This window comes from Sturnus vulgaris, unplaced genomic scaffold, assembly GCF_052056855.1.
Source record: "Sturnus vulgaris isolate bStuVul1 unplaced genomic scaffold, bStuVul1.hap1 Scaffold_183, whole genome shotgun sequence".
NCBI lineage: Eukaryota > Metazoa > Chordata > Aves > Passeriformes > Sturnidae > Sturnus > Sturnus vulgaris.
Window position 1 is genome coordinate 275,001 of NW_028276119.1, and position 2,500 is coordinate 277,500.

Below are 2,500 nucleotides of genomic sequence, written 5' to 3' on the forward strand. Positions count from 1 at the left end.
CCGGGAGGAACCCGGGGCCGCAAGTGCGTTCGAAGTGTCGATGATCAATGTGTCCTGCAATTCACATTAATTCTCGCAGCTAGCTGCGTTCTTCATCGACGCACGAGCCGAGTGATCCACCGCTAAGAGTTGTCTGGCTTTCGGGACCGCTCGCGTGAAGCGGCCCCTTTTCTGTTTCTGCAGGGACGCGCGCGCCCCCGCGCGCCCCGCTTCGACCGTACGAGCACACACAAACGGAGGAGGAGGAGGAGAAAGCGCGGGGCAAAAAAGAGAAACCCCGCGCAACGCTCCGAAGGTCGGCCAAAGAAAGGCGGAGGGGCCCGCGCCCCCGACCGCCTCCCCCCGCGAGGGGAGACGCCGCCTCGCGTGCCGTCCTTCGGAGGCGGCCCAGGCGCCCGGGCTCGGCCCGACCTCCGCGCGGAGGGGCTTGTGCGGCAACGCGCCGGACCGCGGGGGGCACGGTGGCCCGCCCGGCCTCTCGATCACGGGACGACTACGCGTTCGCGGGCCGGGGGCGCGACCGCCGGCCCCCGCCGCTCCCGGCTCACTCCCTGGCTTCTCCTTTTCACCGCTCCGCCGACTCGCGGAACGCCGCCGCGCCAAAACGCGGGGGCCGGCTCTCCCGCCAGCGGCCCCTGAACGTCGCCCGAAACGCCACGCGGCGGCGGGACCGTTCCGCCGGCGCAACCCCTGGCGCGGGACCGCTTGCCCGCCGGAAGGCGAACGCCCGGCGGGCCGCGCTCCGCCACCGGCGCCGGAGGCGGGACGCCGCCGAGACCCGAGCCGGCATCGCGGAGCGCCCGAGGTCTGCCGCTCGGCAAAACCCCTCCGCCACCCGCGGCCGCACTCCCGGGACCGCCGCCGCTTCGCACCGCCGAGCTGCCCTTCCGCGAGCACGCGCCCAGCGGGCAGGCGTACGGCGGCTGAGCCGGGGGGCACCGCCCGCTCCCCTCGTTTCCACTCGGGGACCGGACGGGGAAGCGCCCCCGCGGCCGCCCCGCACGCCTCCCCTTTTTTTTGGCCCACACGCGGCCGGGAAGGGCGACGGGGAAGCGGACGGGCGGGGCCCGGGCCGGGACGGCCGCCGGTGAAGGCGGGCGCCTCGCGGCCGACCGTCCCCCCCCCCCGGGGGGGGCGGGGACACTCGCCGAGCGGCGACGCCGCCGCTCGGCACGGGGTCGCCCGCGCCCGCCGGACCTCCGGCGATGGAGGAGCCGGCCGAGCGCTGCGCCCCAACGGGCGGGGACAGCGCTCCGAGTCAGGGGTGGCCGGCGGCCGGCGCCGCCGCGGTGCGGTTCGAGGCGACAAGGCCGTCGAGGCGAGAGGCGCGCGGTCGCGCCTGACGCGGCGCCGCCCGCGAGCCCGCGGCGGCGGCTAAGGAGAAAGAGCGAGAGAGCGCGGCGGGCCCCGGCGGCCGCAACCCCGCAGCTGAGGTAGGTAAGGCAGAGAGCGCGCGCCCTCTGCCGGCGTCGCCCCGCATCGCAGAGGCCAGCGGGGTCGGCCCCCCGCGGCCGATCGCGCGCCGCGGCCTCTCCGCCGAGACCGGGCCGCAGAGAGGGGGGGGGCAGGGCGCCCCTTCCCCGGCCCGGCACGGGTGGCCCCCGCGCGCGGGCAAGCGCGGCGGGACGCCGACGACGGCGAGCGCGGCCGGTCGCGACGGACACGCCACCGCAGGGGATCGGCGGGAGTAGCTCCCCACCCCTCGATGGCGCCCCGCGCCGCCACCGCCCGACACCCGCTGCCGCCGCCGCCACCGCCGCCGCCGCCGCGGCGGGGCCGTGCCGGGCCGCCCGAGTCTTTAAACCTCCGCCCGGCTCGGCGGCCCTTTCGGCCCCCAACAGGCGTTTGACGACGCCGAGGGAAACCGGCAGGAGACCGCCGAGGCGCGAAGCGCTAGGTACCTGGCCCTGGGGTGAGGGAAACGACCTGCATGGCCCCGCCGGGGTGCCTCCCCCGCTGCCACCCTCGGGGGAGCGTCCACCGGCGGGGGCGCGCCCGACGTCCGCTGCCATCACCGCGGCAATCCTTCTCGGGGCCCGGGGTTTCCCTCAGTAGCCCGGCGCTGCGCCCGAGAGGACCACCGCGGCTCGGGCCGCCCCGCCGGCGCGGGGAACACGGCCCAGCCACCGAGAAACCTCGCACACCCCCGGCCGAGAGAGGCCACGGCGACGACGGTGCGGACCGTCGCCGCCGCGCCACCCGGCGGCGGCTCGCGCACGTGCGCGCTCCCCCTGGAGGCGCGACCCGGAACTGCCGGAGCCCGGCCCTCGGGAGCTCCTCTGCCGCGCGAGGAGGCCGCTCGGCCAAGGAGAGCGGGATTTTGCCGGGCGGCAAAGCCCCGCGTCCCCCCCCGCGCTCTGGGGAAGGGCCGGAGGAGCCGCCTCCTCCGAGCCCCGAAGGCCTTCCCGCGCGCACCCTTTTTACACACGTTGGCCATCGCCTTGCGCCATCGGCCGCCGTTGCGCGCGACGGCCGGACGGCCGGCCGTCGCCCGGCGGGC

The 2,500-nt window shown here is 77.5% G+C and overlaps 1 non-coding gene across 1 annotated transcript in view; it reads right to left on the reverse strand.

Moving 5' to 3' along the window:
* The window catches only part of LOC148218452 (5.8S ribosomal RNA), a 153-nt gene extending 22 nt beyond the window's left edge, over window positions 1-131 (reverse strand). Inside the window, exon 1 of the ribosomal RNA XR_015800390.1 lies at window positions 1-131. This exon is cut by the window's left edge and continues 22 nt beyond it. This is a non-coding gene — a ribosomal RNA (5.8S ribosomal RNA).
* Window positions 132-2,500: the final 2,369 nt, after the last annotated feature.